Source organism: Hevea brasiliensis, unplaced genomic scaffold (genome assembly GCF_030052815.1).
Source record: "Hevea brasiliensis isolate MT/VB/25A 57/8 unplaced genomic scaffold, ASM3005281v1 Scaf290, whole genome shotgun sequence".
In the NCBI taxonomy this organism is placed as follows: Eukaryota; Viridiplantae; Streptophyta; class Magnoliopsida; order Malpighiales; family Euphorbiaceae; genus Hevea; species Hevea brasiliensis.
The window spans coordinates 78,259-96,454 of NW_026614796.1; the positions used below are offsets into that span (position 1 = coordinate 78,259).

Below are 18,196 nucleotides of genomic sequence, written 5' to 3' on the forward strand. Positions count from 1 at the left end.
ACCTTATCAATCTCTCTCTTTCTATGCTATATGCAAAACAAGACAATGAAATGAAATATTTGTGGTGTTGAGAAGACCCACATTAATAATAAGAAGTTGGGTCTCAAAAGTGGGAATTCTTGCATAAAAAGTAGAAGATAAGCAAATTGTGTGGTTGGTGTTACATTTGCACAATACCCTCCAAGAGTCTAGTGAATGATTAATGATTAGAAGATGAGAGTATTTCTGGTTCATGACTGGTTCAGAATTGTCTTTCGTTACTAGTTTATATCTCATCATTTGCCCTTTTTAAAGCAGAAAGCAAAGTTGATTAGCCTGTCCAGGAAGTGGAAAAAGTTGATCCCATATAATATGATAATTATATATATCCATTACAATAAGTTTGTTCTCTCTTTTATTAACTATTTCAACCAAATTTTCCTGTCTTCTTGCACTGAAAGTGTAAGTTTCTTCTTTGGCCACCCAACATTTGTTGAAAAAATGGCCGTCCCACAAAAAAAAAAAAAAAAGACTACTCTATTTAAACACTAAACGCCCTCCACAGCCCCAAGAGCCTCCATTCCCTGCCAAAGGGGTGCCATGTCTTATCAAAGTATTGGTGCCACCAACCGTAGACTGCCATAAACATGTCCGCTCCTGGAGGCTTACTCGCTCCCTCATAGAGCTCCTTATTCCAACCTGCAACTGCATCTTCGTAGAAGAACAAGAAACCAGCAGCAAGGCAGAGAAACCCATTCAAAATTACAATTATCATCCAAAACCCAACTTATTCACTTCTTCTACAATCACAGGCACTATTTGGCTTTCGCCGTGGCAAAGTTAGCTTCTGTATCCAAACAAACACCAAATCTACCAAGCCAATTCTCCTCCTGGATTTTGCAGTGCCCACAAGTATCCTAGCCAGAGAAATGCAAGGTGGTATACTGCGTATAGCTTTAGAGTGCGGCAGTTATGGATATAATTCAAATTCTGGTTATAATTCTCTCTTGTCCATGCCATTATGGACTATGTATTGCAATGGAAGGAAAGCTGGGTATGCAGTTAAGCGAAAACCATCAAAAGTTTATATGGAAGCTCTGAGGCTAATGGGTTCAGTTGTTGTAGGAGCTGGAATTATTAGCGGAAAGGAGCTTGAGAGGAACGATGACGAACTCATGTATCTTAGGGCAAATTTTGCTAGAGGGATCATCTGAAGCTAAATCTTTCCATTTGATAGATCCTGATGGAAGCATAGGTCAGGAGCTTAGTATCTTCTTTTTTCGCTCAAGAGACACTATTCACTCGGACCTTTCATGGATTAGTTGGTGATATCAAGCCTAAACCTTGGGTGTTGAAGAGCCTCTTTTTTGAGCTGTGTTTTGTAACATGGCTATTATTGGCTTGTACACCAATCCCTGTGTGTGTGTGTGTGTGTCTGTTTTTTGCATGAACCTAATTAGCCATTGTCTCCTCTTTATCTGTAATTTTTGGGTGTCTAGTTCCCCATATTGGTGGCATGTATGGAACTCTTTCTTCTGATACATACCAGAAATTTTTAATGAGGAAATTTTCATATTTGTATGCTTAATCTTGCTATTAATATTTGACGTATTTGGAAATTAAAATGTACGGAAGTAATTTGCTTGAATTCGACAAATGAGATGTATGAAAGCGCTTTGGAATATTATTGATGTTAATGGAAGATTGATGTCTCCCATCCATCAGAGCATCACAACCTTTGGTCCAGACATACGTGCGGTATGAATATTAAAGTTAATAATTGAGAGAGATTATTCACTGTATTCGATATATATACACTATTTCCTTAAATAAACGAGGTCCACCTATCTAAAATCAAGAGAAAATTAATTTTTTATTTCCTTTTAATATTTTCTCGTATATATAAATATAAGCTTAGCTCTTCTATTGTAATACGCAAATTCTAATTAATACAAATTGCTTTATTTTTTTTTTTGTCATATTTACTGGATGGTATTAGAGTCTTCCTCTCAGAGTTGGTTCTCTCTTTCTAAGTACTGTTTTATTTTTTTAATTTTTCTAATGATCAGAAAATTTTTTATATATGCACTATATTTTGTTCAGGGTGGAACTAGAATTTTAATTTTGGAGAGGTTAAAAATAAATATTAAAAAGAAATTACATGAAATCTTAATAAAAATATAGGGTTTAAAATAAAAATATAAAATATTAAGAGATCAAAATTATATAATATAAAAAATATGAATGAAATTTATACAAATATAAAAATATTGAAGGGATAAACCATAATTTTTATAAAAAAATAGACTAAAATTTATATGTAAAATTTTAATTATTTTAAAAATTTTTGGGAGGCAAATAATATTTTTTTTTTTGAAAAAAATAGATATAAAATCTTTAATTTTGAAAAGGGAAAAATTACTATTTAGTTCATATATTTTAACAAAATTAACTATTTGATCCATGTATTTTAAAAAATACACTATTTAGCATTATATTTTGCTTCTGTTAAATTATTTAGTCCTATCGTTAAATTTTTTATTAGTCAATTTTAATCAAACTATTATTTACTCTTTATATTTTTGAAAATAATTAATTAACTGATCTCTATATTTTTAAAAAACACAACTATTTAGTTTATATATTTTAGTAAAACTAATTGGTTAGTCTCTATATTTTAAAAAATCATATTCCTATATGAAAAATAGAAATTTATTGTGTGAAAAATAAATTTGAATTTACATTTTTTTTTAAAATTATTCAAGTATAATTTCATTTACTTCCCTAGGTGTTATTTTTGTGTTTTCTTTATTGAGAATCAATTTTCTTGGATTATCACCTTGATTACTTACTTGAAGATGTAGATCAAGTATAGTTTCCTAATGGAGAAAATACAAAAATGATGCATAGGGAGCTAATGAAAATACTTGAATAATTTAAAAAATATATACAAATTCAGATTCAGTTTGCACACAATAAAATTATATTTTTTATCTAGAAATATATATTTCAAAATATAGGAATTAATTAATTAGTTTCGTTAAAATAAAAGTACTAAATAATAGTATTTTTTAAAATATAAAGACTAATTAATTAATTTATCTAAAATAGAGAGATTAAATAGTAATTTGATGGGCTAATATTTATTGACTAATGGACAAATTGATGGAGAACTAAATAATTTAACAGACTAAAAGTAGAAGGGTTACCCTCAACAGTATGGAGCAGTATAAATATTGTAATTTTTTGCCATTTGTGGTAGATATTTGTATGAAATATTTGAGAAACATATTGAGATTAAGATTTGAAAATTCTGAGTAATTATATATTATCTTTTTACCATTATAACAAATCTTTTTTTTTTCTCATATTGTCCATGGACATAGAATTTATGAACGAACTACGTAAATTTTGTTACTCTTCTTCTTCTTCTTTTTTTTTATTATATTTTATTATATTGTGATTGTATATGCGCATTAAATTTTAGTGACTATTATAACATAAGTAGATAATTCACAAACGGGATTTCCTTTCCCTAAAAAGCCCTTTTCTTGCGGTGAATGTAAAATTTGATAATAATTCAATTTAATTGATTTTTTTTTTGTTAATTCTCATGTTTGTAATGAAAAAGTTTATTTTTTTTTAACTTAATTGTTTTTATTTTTAACTTAAAAGATAAAAATTAAACACCATCTTGTGATAATTCAGTTGAATTATTTTTTTGTAAATACATCCCTATCTTGTTTCAATAGTTTTTTAAGGTTTCCGCACAAAAATTAAAAAAATAATTAGGTAGTATTATTTTATAAAAAATTAATAATTAACTAAAGTATCCTTATAATATCATTGAAATATAAAAAAAATGTTAAAAAGAGATATATACATTAAAAATAATAATAACAATAATAAAATTAAAAAAAATAATTAGTATTTTTATTTTTAAAATAATAAATAAAGTAAAATTTTATTTTAATTATTTATATTACTGTGCCATAAAAAAAGTAATTTATTTCAAAGGAAGTCGAAAGATTATTTCCATTCTCCAACGTAGATTCAACAGGCCATTTAATGGAAGAAAAAGGAAATTAAAACAAGTTGAATTCATATTGCAGAATCGACAGAAAGCGACACAACATCTTCGTGATTATGTATAAATTGCTATGATAATATTGTGAAAGTGCAGAACAAGTTCCAGGATAAGTGATGATTTATCTGTAGTTGGTTGCATGAGCTGTGATAGATTCCATACGTCCTTCCATTTACAAATGGACAAAATAGGTGTGTGCCATCTCCTAGAGTGTTTTTGTATAATAGACGTGTACAGTGGTTAACACACGTTTTCTTTTGCCAATCATCATCGATCTATGATAGCTACTGTCTTTGGACCTGCTCATACTCACTGCAGTAGACCTGCCAATGTCTATCATCTAGGGCTGGACACCAATGACTTTGGATTTGGTTTGAGCAGATATCTGTTCTGATTCTGGTTTCAGTTATTTTTGACTTTTTTTAAAAGATATGGTATTTAAGCTTTTGTTTAATTGCGTGCTTACAATTTTTTAATATTATTAGAATAAAAAATTCATAAATTTTTTTTTAAAAAATAAAAGAAAAAAAAATATAAACCACTCAGCAATAGTCAAATGCCATTGCTAGGCAATGGCTATAAAGGGGAGGGAGGTACACTGTAATCGCGTTGCGTGGCGTACTCATATTGTGCTACATATTTTTTAATCTTTTTTAAAAAATCAGGCGGAGCCTTCTCCCCAAGTATAAAATTAGGTAGTGCTAATCATTGATTTCATGCATAGGGCTGCGTTTTTTTTTTAATTAGAAGTTATTTATCTTACTTTATAAGTTCTAATTCAACTAAATATTTTATTATGTTATTTTTATTTTATTTTAAAAATTTTATTATATATTTTGTTTAATATTCATTTTAATATATAACTTAAACAATAAATATATTTGTAAGTTATATTTTACTAAATATATTAACTACTTATTAGATATTTATAAATAATTTAATTAAATACATAATTACTTAAAATTTTAAATATTTATAAATTTATATTAACTTATAAATTACTTATAAACTAATTTTTGTAAACACTAGCACTATTTTTAAGTTGAATTATTTGTTTCAGTTAGTTTTGAGGTTTATAAGTATAATTTATAAGAAAAAAAAATGAGAGAAGAGCTTTTTATTCTAATGCTTATAAGTTGAATGTGTATAAATTAATTTTGATCAAATATTTTATTATATTATCCTTATTTAACTTAAAAATTCCTCAATATACCCTCTTTGTAATTTAATTTATAAGATGGGTCCATTTTGATGAATAAATATAATTCTATACATAAATAAAATTGATCATTTTCTTGTTATATATTTTTTCCCTTGATTAATTTGCTTTCCAGATTAATTTGAATAGATTATTTACATTAATTTTAATGATTTAAAAATTATTTATTAATTTTAAATAAAACATTTAATTAATTAATTTAAATTTAATTATATTATAATACAATTAAAATATATTGAATAATATTATAGTAAAATATTGAATTTATAATTTATTATTTAAAAAAATAATTTAGTACCTTTTTAATAAGCTTTTTACTAAAAATGTCAATTACTTATCAGCTACTTATAAGCACTCTAACTAAACAGCAACTATTTAAAATTTATAATACTTATAATATCAAATTAGCTTATAAGCTCTTAATACTTATAAGTTAATTTTTATAAGTTAGATTAAACACCCTTTAGATCAAACACTTTCTTAGTTTCATTGAGTTTCCAATACAATATTTTAATTTTAATATTATTAAATTAAAGTTTATTAATTTATTTAACTAAGTGGTAGCATGCATTAACGGTTGGAGGTTAATTATAATATTTTTAAGATTAATTTTATTTAATTTGGTTAATAATAGAATTTCAACTGGCTTCTTTCTTCAGTTCCATCTCTTTCAGTAGGTTACTGCATGTTCTGGACTCTCCTCCTGCGAGTGTTATCCTTTGGTTCCATGATTCTGCGGGCGTCTCTTATCTCCGTTAGCTTTATCTTGTTCTGAGCTTTGCTCCCCCATTTAAAAAATAAAAAAAATTCAACATATTCAATTATTAAAATCTAGTCGGATGGAATTGAATTAGGCAAATGCATACTCATGGTGGATGGCTGTTCATATACGTTTCTGATAGAAATCGATATTTTTCGGCTGTGGAGATTGAAGCTTTGATAGTGATATATTATCCATTGTTAATTAAATAGCAACTAATGCATGTATCGACATGGGATTCATGCACCAATATGTTTTAATTTGATATTATTAAAATTATTTGTGCAATTAAATTTAAATTGTTATTAAAATTGAATGTATCAAAATGCATTTATAAACTTATTTGAGTTTGATAGGGATGACAACGTGAAAATTACCTTACCCGAATGTAACACCCCAATTTTTAAATAAATATTAAATATGATTATTATTTGAATGGAAATATAATTTATAAAGTTTTAAGAGGAAAAGTTTAGTTTAATTTAAGACCTAAAAGTAAAGTTTTAAAAGTTTTGGGCTGAAAAATATGATTTTTGGAGAATTCAAAGACTAGAATAAAATTTATTTATAAAGAGGGACAACTGACAGTCCCTTCTTTAGAATTATAAAAATAAATGGAGAGTAGAAGAGTCGGGAAAGAGAAAAGGAAAGAAAAAAGAGAGGAAGAGAGAAGGAGAAGAAGAAGAACGAAAAGAGGGAAATGGTAGCTAGATTTTTGAGACTTATTCGGCAAAAATGGAAGCCGGTAAGAGGAAAAGAAGGACAGTGGTCTAAAAACCAAGAAATTAGAGAGAGAAATAGAGGAAGATGATGAATAGGAGCTGAAACAAGAGTTAAGCGGGGGCAATAATTTTGTCTTTTGTCCAGATGAGTTAGTGTATCTTTCACCATTGATTTTTGGATATGTTTGAGGGTTATATGTGTAAAAGTTATAGTTAAAATTTGATAATTTTTCAACAGTTGAATTTAGAGAAATAAATTATTGAATATAAACTGTCTGTATTTAGAATTCTGAATTTTAGCTACAGAAATTTGAGGAAAATAAATAGTTAGGATGCTTAGAAAATTATAAAATTTAATAGAGATGATCTTTAGAATGTTATGACTGATGTGGTAAAATTTGGTGAATTTTAAACTTGTAATTTGTGAGATATAAATTATTTTGTATGAGTTGTCTGAGCCAGAGTTATTCTGAAAAATTCAGAATTTGAAGGGTTTGATAAATATTTTGATATCTCATGATGTAGAGATAATTTGATGCTGAAATTTTTACTGATATCGTATTTAGATGTCTTGAATATATGGTTAAAATTTGGAATTTATCTGACTATTAGAATATTTTATATAAATTTGAATGGACAAATTACTAATTTTGGTATTAGGGATTGAGTTAATTTGAATATGTTATTTTGATGGAACTAAAATTATTTTGAGATAGCATATGGTGTTTAATGAATTTTTAAGTCATTATAGAATATTTTTGGGGAATAAATATAAATGTTTAGCTAGATTTTTGGTGATATGGATATATTGTGAAATATTTTAATTTAGATTTGAGTTTGAAGTGTTAGAATTAATAATTGTATGAAAATATAAGTTGAGAATTTGCGTAAGTTGATATAATTATTGAATGGTAGATTTGAGTTTTGTGACAGGGAATTTAGTCCAATTTTAAGAGAGAATGCTGTCAAATATTCATTAGAAATTTAATATGGAATTGAAGTTTTACTGATTAACTTGATTATAATTATATCATAATATTTTAGTAAGAGATTTTGAGATTGTGGTTTTAATTGGATTATAGAGGAGTTTAGGAACCGAGCTAGAGATTAGTATTTTGGACGTAGCTTAGGATGTTTATAGGTTTCAAATGGGCATTGTGTTGTGTTGTGTTTTGTTGTGGGCCTTAGGCCTTTGAACTGTTGAGATATAAATGAGATTTTTTTTTTTTTTTTTTTTTTTTTTTTTGTAGGGAGGTTAGGTCTTAAGTATAGGGAAAACTCTGTCAAATTTTTGACACAAACCTAGGAAGTATTTTGTTTCTTTAATTAATTATTATTGGTCTATTATTGATAGTTATTTGGCATGTTTGCTTAGGTAATCCAAATCAATAATTTTCTTCTTCTTAGCAGAACCAATAAGCATTGGGTTGCACTGTGAGTTTAATATTGATTTTATTTGTAATTTCAATATTATTAATTTATATTTAAAGCATACTCATGCATTCACTTGTATATATATATATATATATATATATATATATATATATATATAATTAGTTAAATGCTAGGCATGCTCCTTTGCTGCATATGTTATTGAATTTGTTTGTGGATGTCGCAAGGTGTTTTGCGGTCGCCTGGACGAGCACTCACCGAAGTGGGAAGGAGTGAGGAGTCGCCACTTTGATTTTGAGGGAAATCAAAGGAAACCATTTCGAGAAAGGCAAATTAAAATGCAACCACTTCCAATGCAGAGATTCTAGGTTCGAGGTCCGTAAATGGGTGGGGAAGGTATTAGGCACCCCACCTCGTCCCTTAATGTGGGTAAGCAGATTTAACTTTACACTCTTTATAAATTAAAATCGATAGTTAGGGGGGTCGAATGAAATGTTAGTCCTTTAGATAAAAGGAATGTTTGATTTTTCACTAATTTGGGATACCCAGATACACAAGTAAATGAGACAACCTTAGTGAATTGACGTCGTGTATCGTTTTTGTTTTTGGGATTATTTTGCGTACAGATTAAAATTTGGTTTGAGAATCGGATAAGAACCCTCCTCCGATCTCTATTGAATAATTATTAAAATTCTGAGTGGAGATCGGATAAGAACCCTCCTCCGATCTCTTTTAAATATTTATTAAAATTTTGGATTGAGAATCGGATAAGAACTCTCCTCCGATCTCTTTTAAATATTTATTAGAATTTTGAATTGAGAATCGGATAAGAACTCTCCTCCGATCTCTTTTAAATATTTATTAGAATTTTGAATTGAGAATCGGATAAGAACTCTCCTCCGATCTCTTTTAAATATTTATTAAAATTTTGGATTGAGAATCGGATAAGAACTCTCCTCCGATCTCTTTTAAATATTTATTAGAATTTTGAATTGAGAATCGGATAAGAATTCTCCTCCGATCTCTTTTAAATATTTATTAGAATTTTGAATTGAGAATCGGATAAGAACTCTCCTCCGATCTCTTTTACTTGAATGGGAGTCGGATAAAGGCTTTTCCGACCTCTTGAAGTCTTACATATCGTGGGAGCCTAAGGCTAAGGGTTCTGACCTTCAAAGATACCGAGGACCAGAAAGAAGGTTCTTTTAAACTCTTTGGCACCTCGGGATTAGACAGGGGATACCAGACCGAACTTTACCGAGCTCCTATGTGGTCGCCTTACCGATACCTTTTGACAGGCGATACCCGATCTATTTCGTTTATTTAGCTGATATTCGGTTTTGTTCCGCCTTATGGCGTTTTACCCAATTGCCTTCTGTGTTAGTCTAGTGATTCAACTTTACTATTTTCCTAACTTATTGTTCAGACCTTTTATTATTTTAAAGAAACGCTTAAGATACAGTTACCTACAGTTTATCCAACTACTTACATGCTACTCGGGGCTAGAACTTTTGCATTTAGAGTTAACAAGGAATAGCAAAAATGGACTGACTAACAAAGAAATGAACTCGGGAATAACCTTTTTCGCGTAATGTAGGCTTAGTGAAAATTACAAACGTGAAGGCAAAGGAAATACGTAAAGTAAAATGAGCACTTGATAAAGCAGCAAAGTAAACACTTACCTGTGGGGAGCCGAATCTATTGAACCAACTGTAAAATCACAAGACGTGATAGGACTGCGAGCTGATAAGCCTGACGACTAAGGTTCACCGTGAAATGAAGGATACTTTACTAAAAATCAGTCAGGTCAAAATAATAACCGAGTTTGGATGAAATAGAGCTTGAACAACGGGGGTGAAAATAAAGATAACAAAACTAGAAAGCGAGAGTGTCACAGGATGATGAACGGCCTGAAAGTGGAGTTTCAGTATTCACAAATCCTCTTGCAAGAAAATACTTTAGAAAACTAGTTTCAAAAGTCTTTCTTATGAAAGCTCAAAATAGCAGAGTAACGAACTGAATTAAGTTTCAGAGTTCTTCCACTATAGTTACCACCTCTTTTATATTTTTTCGTCCGTCCCTTTGAACAGTTTTCATGCAGGTATTTATAGGAACCGGGTGCTCTCCATGAAGGGTCAAGATCTATTTTGAGGGAGATGGAGGGTCAGGATTTCAAAGGACATGATCGGATGCTTGAGAATTAAAGAGAATCAAAATGAACGGCTGAGATCATTCTCAGGATACTTGTCCTTTTCCTCTTCTAATCTGACGGTCCCAAACTTTGTTGACCTGGGCGATCCAAGGGCTGGGAATAAAAGGCGCCGATCTTGTCGTCTTCTTCTTTGATCTAAAGGCTCTGGGCTCGTCCTTGCAAGTGAGATCAACGGTGGAGATTGGGATGTACAGGACTGTCATGACATACTCTGGCACCTGTCAGCATTGTGGGCGATTCTCAGGCGTGCGGTGGAGATCTCGTCTGCAACGCTTTAACTACCTCGGCTCTGATTCTGACGACAGTTATTGGGATTTGTCTTATTCTCCTTGCCTTCCGATCTCTCCTCTTTTCCGATCTTCTTAACATGCTCCTTTTCCGATCTTTCATACCGGCCTCCCCTCTTCCGATCTCTATCATTCCGGTCCTCCCCTTAATCAGGTCCGGTCCGGTCAAAGCATTAATTTCCCTCGATTCCCGAAGCGTTCGCTTCGTTTTCTGCTTAGCAATAAATGCTTGATCTTCCTCTATATATACCCCTGACAGAAAAAACTTTCCTCATTCGATTTTCCTCTTTTTTCTCCTTACTTTCCTGTTCTAGCTGTTCCGGCAGTAGTTCCGGCCATGATTGTGGCTTTTGATCCTTTTCCGATGGACCTCTTTATTCCCCGACTGAAAATTTACAATCCCGGTGATCGGAGAATTATGATAACCTCATTCGATGACAGTGGGAGAACCGGACTAACTTACCGACCTGGATCGAGGACCTCGATCTCGTTGATCTCGAATCGTTCGACCGATACAAATGGCGAACTGATTTCGGGCGAGAAGACTGCTAATATTCCCCTTAACACCGGTGACTGCTCCTTGGCGTTCATCTGGCTTCTCACCACACTGGGTGTTCCGACAGCGGCTCGGTTTCGAGCGGTAACTTTGATGACGACCTCTCTCATTCTCATGAGAGTCATAGTCCCCCCATCTAAGCTGTACATCTATCCGATGTCAACAGCCGGTCTCCTGGTCAAACACGTCTTTTGACTCAGCCACGAGACTAGGCTTTGACATAGGCCTTTTAGATAGGATGTTCCACCGGTCTCTAGAGATCGCCCAAATGATGTAATTTTACTTTCAATGTAATCCGATCTCTAGAGATCGCCGAAATGATGTAGTCCGACTTTTAATGTAATCCGATCCCTAGAGATCGCCCAAATGATGTAATCCGATCTTTTGGAAATAAAAATTTTATTTTGTCAATTATCATCTTATTATTATTGCATTGATTATTTTCCGATCTCTGAAGTATTTACCCGATCCGACTCTTAATTTGAATGACACTTATCCGATCCGTAATTCAAAACACCTTAATCTGCCGCTCTCTAGTTAGCCGATCTCTTTATGGAATTTGCGGAATATTCGTGAGACGTGTCAGAAAAGGCTGGCAGATCTCGTTAACCGATGCGCCGCTTGGGACACCGTGAGCATTAAATGCTCGGACGGGTATAAATAGGGGATGGGCCAGCCATTTGCTCCCTTATGTCATTTTCAGCCTCTCGCGAACAACTTCGAAATTCTCTCGTTTTCTTGAGTTCTTCCGACACCGATCAGACTCCGGTAAGGGCTTTGATCTTTCTTTTAGTTTAAATTCTTTATTTCCTTTGAAAATGAGCGGCGCCGAGGGTCAGAGAGTGGCGAGTCCCCTTTCCGTTCACGTTTCATGGTCGTCAGACGAAGTTGAGGTGGTAGGGCCGGTCGGGCGACCTGAACCTCCTACATCCTCCGCTCCCGCCCGTGGTTAAGCGGGACCTTCAAGACGAACACATTCTTCAGGGAAAGAAAATCTTCCCATGGACGAGCTGCCATCAATCTTGCAAGCGACTGCGATCGTTGATCGAGTAGAACATTGAGCCTGATTCATACGAACTTATCCGGTGTCACGGCGATCTCCGAGCCGATCACTTCTTCGAGGAGAACGACATGATTATAGTATACGAAGAGCAACTAAAAGCCGGGCTGAGGTTCCCTCTTGATGACTTCTTCAAGGAAGTCTTAAAATTTCACCAAGTATGCATAGCCTAAGTCCACCCGAACTCATGGCGGATCCTAGTGGCCTTCAGAGGCCTCTGCCGAGCTAAGGGATTAGTCCTCTGACTAAGGTATTCGTCGAATCAGATAGATTAACTCGTCGAAAGGACGACGAGTATTGGTTTTTCCAGGCGAAGCCACATTGTGGGCTCTTTACCGATCTGCCCTCCTCCCTGAAGAATTGGAAGAATCGCTTCTTTATCCTGAGGAGCAAAATTCCAAAGAGTTTTGAGGGTTTCCCACGTAGCTGGCTGCACCAGGGTCCCTTGCTCCCAAGGCACCTCGCCCTAAGTAGGGAAGAGGGTGCAATGGCAATGGAGTTGAAGGATCAGGCATCCAGAGAGAAGTTCTCTTGTTTGGATGCTGTGACGGCCGAGCTACATCACTGGACAATGGAGTTGATCACTGGCCAAGATTGCGGGCTTCAGCTCTCTGACCTCGGCATTGGTATTTTCTATATCTCAGATCTTTGGACCTTAGCGATCTCACTGACCTCTTCTTTGTGCAGGTATGGCAAGCGGCGAAGCTTCCAAGGAGAGCCGAAAGCGAAAGAGGGAGATCTCCCGGAAGGTACGGGAGATGAAGCGGGCTGAGGAAATGCAGACACCCAGGCATGAGCCCGGGGAAATTCAAGGAGGTTCGTCTCATCCTTCAGGACCGCCGATCATAGAAGTGGTCCGATCTCCCCCTCGCCAAGAAGAGCCGCCTCCACCTCCTCCAGTCGCTTCGAGTGCGGAAGGGGGTCCTTCCCAACCTCCTGTAAGGCCCCTTTCTCGAGGCGCTCAAGTTCTGATCCACTCGCTGGAGAAGAACCGGACTGTTCGGGAGAACCCAGGTTTTGCTAAGGTATTGGGGTCCTCCATCTGCCTTCGGGAGGATCGGGACAGGCTGTCTCCGGATAGTCTTGATGACATCCTGACCAGATCTATGAGCCTGAACGTGGAGTGCTTGGTGAACCAGCACATGGTCCGAGAGAAGGCTCATCGCCTGGGTAAGGAGGTCGAGAAGATGGGTCATGAGGTGTCTTCTCTCCGATCCCAACTTTCGTCCGCTCAGAACTACATATCTCAGATTGAGGGGCGAATGAAGTTTTATGAGGATAAGCTGGTCGAACAGACTCAAGTTCTGGCCGAGCGAGATCATGCTCTTGAAGAAGTTCAGGCGCTCCGAGCCGATGAAGTTGCTCGCCTTACTGAGGAGCTCAGAGCAAAAGAAGAAGAGGCGATGACACGGGAGGCCGGTGCTTATGTGAGTGCTCACAGGGATCTCTTGGCCGAGCTCAAGAAGCGTTACCCCGAAGAGGACTTCTCCTGGATGGTCGACCTGGCTCCCCAAGACGAAGAGGAAAGCGAGGAGGAGGCCGAGGGTGAGAGAGGAAATGAGCAAAATGTAGATCAGGCTGGGGGTGATCCTCCAGCCGAATGACTTGTACAAATTTTAATATGAAATGAAATTCCCTTTTGTTCAGTGAATAGATATGATCGGAAAATCTCTAAATTACTTAAGCACTTGATTGTCTGAGTATATTGAAACAACTAAAAGTGATTATTAACCTAAGTGTGAGAGATCGGAAAACACAATAAGCATGAGATCGGTAGGGAACCAGCGCTAAACGGGACTCGATTAAAATTGGAAATTTGGCTTAAACCCTTAAGATCGAGATCATCATTAAACCGGATTGGAACCTTAACTTGATTATTCCTAAACTTCTAAAAGGGAGATCGGCGAATAAAACTGGTGACAAAAAGATCTGGTGTTGGTTCAATTTCGTTTGACAAGAAAGATCGGGAATGTAATTGACTAGTCAGGAGATTTGACAATTGGTTTGAGAGGTCGGTGAGTGATTTGAGAGATCGGTAAGGCTTTAACTGATATGAGGACTTAGCATTGATTCAATTCCTTGTGAGGAGAGATCGGAAATGTGGTTATCTGGCAAACAGAGATCGGAAATGTAATTGGCTGGCAAAGGGAGATTTAGTGCTGGGGATCGGTTTCGAAGTTTATTGATTCTGGGGATCGGCCAAAATATGGTGTCGACAGCTGCCCCTCTTTACATAATTTCTATTAAAGGGAAAAATTTTCCCGTGTAGGAATTACGTAAACATTCAGACCCATATTTTGGGCGGTTAGGTGTTCAAGGTTAGGAATCTAAAGCCTACTTAAATTAGTGCCCTAGAGATTTGTGACAGAAGTTGAAATGCTGGAAAATTAAAATCAACTTAGATCAAGGAACCAGAGGTTGATAGCAGGAAATTTAAATGCTGAAAATTAAAATCAACTTGGATCAAGGAACCAGAGGTTGATAACAGGAAATTTAAAATGCTGAAAATTAAAATCAACTTGGATCAAGGAACCAGAGGTTGATAACAGGAAATTTAAAATGCTGAAAATTAAAATCAACTTGGATCAAGGAACCAGAGGTTGATAACAGGAAATTTAAAATCAACTTGGATCAAGGAACCAGAGGTTGATAACTAGAAATTTAAAATGCTGAAAATTAAAATCAACTTAGATCAAGGAACCAGAGGTTGATAACAGGAAATTTAAAGCGCTGAAAATTAAAATCAACTTAGATCAAGGAACCAGAGGTTGATAATTGGAAATTTAAAATGCTGAAAATTAAAATCAACTTAGATCAAGGAACCAGAGGTTGATAACTGGAAATTTAAAGTGCTGAAAATTAAAATCAACTTAAGTCAAGGAAATAGAGGTTGATAACAGGAAATTTAAAGTGCTGAAAATTAAAATCAACTTAGATCAAGGAACCAGAGGTTGATAACTGGAAATTTAAAGTGCTGAAAATTAAAATCAACTTAGATCAAGGAACCAGAGGTTGATAACTGGAAATTTAAAATGCTGAAAATTAAAATCAACTTAGATCAAGGAACCAGAGGTTGATAACTGGAAATTTAAAGTGCTGAAAATTAAAATCAACTTAGATCAAGGAACCAGAGGTTGATAATTGGAAATTAAAATCAACTTAGATCAAGGAACCAGAGGTTGATAACAGGAAATTTAAAGTGCTGAAAATTAAAATCAACTTACAAATCAAGTCTAATATTAACACGAGAAGTTCCTCCCTGACGAAGTGTACTTAACAGGAACCCGAAGGCCAATGATTAATGGAGGACGAGTTACAAGACTTGACCTACGACCTCCTTTCTTCGGATGCCCCTTTTCAGTTCTTGACTTTCTTCTTACTTTGCAAAAAGCGCCCTTGCGGGTTTTCACTTTCCTTTTGTTCATTTGACTAGAAGCGCCCTTCCAGGTTTTCATCTCTAGTTTTTTTTTTTTTTTTAGGCCATTCCCTGCAAATCTCATAGTAAAGTACGTGAGGTTATCAATTGTCAAATCCTAATCTTATGGCAAAAATTTTAACTGATTAATAGCGCATTAAATAATGAGATTGCAGAAGGATAATGTTAAAGAATGAGTATAAGGGAAAGATAAAAGCATTGGGAATGAAGTATGACTTTATTACGGTTTTAGTAAAAACAAAGATAGAGTTTCAAAGAAATGGGCACAAGGATAGATCTCACATATTCCTTGTGGTTAGCTTTGAAGTTCCTTAACTGCCATTATTTCAAGTACTCTGAAGTCTCATGCCATGACGGTTTATTTCCCTTCTCGGTTTCATGCTTCTTTCCTTATTTCTCCCTTTTGGTTCTTGGGATGCCCTTTCAGGTTTTTACCACTAGATTTTTATTTTTATTTTTATTTTATTTTATTTTTTTTAGCTCGCTCTTTCAGGACGCCCTTTCGGGTTTTCATCCCTCACTCATTTTACAGAAAGTGCCCTTCCAGGGTTTTCACCTTCTTTCACACATTTTGCTAGGAGCACCCTTTCGGGTTTTCACCCCTACCCCTTTTTTTTTTTTTTTTTTTTAGGCATAGTATCTCTTGACGGCGTCAGCGTTCACAGGTCTTGGAAATTCTTCTCCATCCATATGGGTCAGGATCAATGCTCCACCAGAAAATGCCTTTTTAACCACATAAGGTCCCTCGTAGGTTGGTGACCATTTGCCCCGAGGATCGTTTTGATTTGGCAGCACTTTCTTCAGAACTAGGTCCCCGGGTTGGAACTCGCATGGGCGAACGCTTTTGTCAAATGCCCTGGCCATTCTCCTCTGGTATAACTGCCCATGACATGCTGCTGCTAGCCTTTTCTCGTCCAGCAAGTTTAATTGATCCAACCTCGACTGGATCCACTCTGACTCATCAATCCCTGATTCCTTCAGAATCCTCAGGGAAGGAATTTCAACTTCAATAGGTAACACAGCCTCCATCCCATAAACCAGCAAGTAAGGAGTTGCACCAGTTGAGGTCCTTACAGAAGTCCGGTATGCGTGAAGAGCGTAGGGAAGCATATCATGCCAATCCCTATATGTGACCGTCATTTTCCGGATTATCCTCTTGAGATTTTTGTTTGTGGCTTCCACAGCTCCATTCATCTGGGGACGGTATGGGGAGGAATTGAGATGTCGAATCTTGTATTGATCACATAATTTCTAAATCTTCGGACCATTCAAATTCTTGGCGTTGTCAGTGACGATTTCATTGGGGAGACCGTGCTGGCAGATGATATTATTTCTGAGGAATTTGAGAAATGTGTTCTGTGTAATGTGGGCGTAGGATGTCGCTTCAACCCATTTAGAGAAATAGTCGATAGCTACTAGGATAAATCAGTGCCCGTTAGATGCCTTAGGGTTGATGGGACCAATCACATCGATGCCCCACATTGCGAAAGGCCATGGTGAGACGAGATTGAACAATTGGTGAGGCGGCACATTTATCGGATCCGCATAGATTTGACACTTATGGCATTTTCGGAAATACTCGACGCAATCCTTCTCCATGGTAGTCCAGAAATATCCTCTTCTGATGATTTGCTTAGCCATCATATGCCCATTGGCATGGGTTGCACAATTTCCCTCATGAGTCTCGAAAAGGATTTTCTTCGCCTCTTTTGCATCCACACATCTCAACAATTCGCCGTTGGAGCTCCTTTTGTATAGGGTTTCTCCACTGGGGAAGTATCCCAATGCTAATCTCCGAATCATCCTTCTTTCGTTTTTGCTCGCCCCTGGAGGAAATTCTCTGGTTATAATGTAGACCAGGATGTCATGATACCAAGGTTTACCATCGAGCTCTTCCTCGATCATGAAGCAGTATGCTGGTTCACTTCTTGCCTTAATCCTCAATACTTGAGTTGTCTGCCCTTCTTCCATTTGAGCCATAACAGCCAGAGTGGCTAAGGCATCTGCAAATTGATTCTTGTCTCGACTAAGGTGAGTGAAAGAGATTTCTTCGAATTTCTTAATCAGCTCCAGTAAGTACTTCTGATATGGGATTAGCTTCGGATCCTTGGTTTGCCATTCTCCTTTGACTTGATAAATGATCAGGGCTGAATCCCCATATACTTCCAACTTTCTGATTTTCATTTCAATAGTAGCTTGTAGACCCATTACACAAGCTTCATATTCCGTGACATTATTGGTGCAATCAAACCTCAACTTGATAGCTATCGGAAAGTGTTTTCCGTCCGGGGATACCAATACAGCTCCGATGCCATTACCGAACAAATTGACCGCTCCATCGAAGTACATTTCCCATACATCAACTGGTCCTTCTTCTCCGCAGTCTACTTCGTTAATATGCTCATCAGGGAACTCAAAGTCCAGAGCTTCGTAATCCTGGATAGGATTTTCTACTAGGAGATCAGCGATCACGCTACCTTTCACTG

General features: G+C 35.4%; 1 pseudogene; it reads left to right on the forward strand.

Moving 5' to 3' along the window:
* Positions 1-579: 579 nt before the first annotated feature.
* LOC131176951 (protein MIZU-KUSSEI 1-like) lies at positions 580-1,345 on the forward strand (annotated as a pseudogene).
* The last annotated feature ends 16,851 nt before the right edge of the window (positions 1,346-18,196 follow it).